Raw genomic sequence first — 227 nt, 5'->3', positions numbered from 1 at the left:
GTCTTAAAAGTTTGGGTGAGGAGAGTTTGTTCCACCCAGTGTATTTTTTGGGGGTGGGAAGAGGTGATTTTTTTCTCTCTATTTTTATTTTTACTTATTATTATTTCTTAAATAAATTCAATATCTACTTAATAATTAGCATTAAAATATTGGTGTTTTGGGGGAGTGGTGACTCCCCTCTGTGGTTTGCAGGCAGGATATGATATTCCCCCCTCCCCATCTTTTTT

This window comes from Phaethon lepturus, unplaced genomic scaffold (genome assembly GCF_000687285.1).
Source record: "Phaethon lepturus isolate BGI_N335 unplaced genomic scaffold, ASM68728v1 scaffold21434, whole genome shotgun sequence".
In the NCBI taxonomy this organism is placed as follows: Eukaryota; Metazoa; Chordata; class Aves; order Phaethontiformes; family Phaethontidae; genus Phaethon; species Phaethon lepturus.
Note: the sequence above shows the minus strand (reverse complement) of the source record.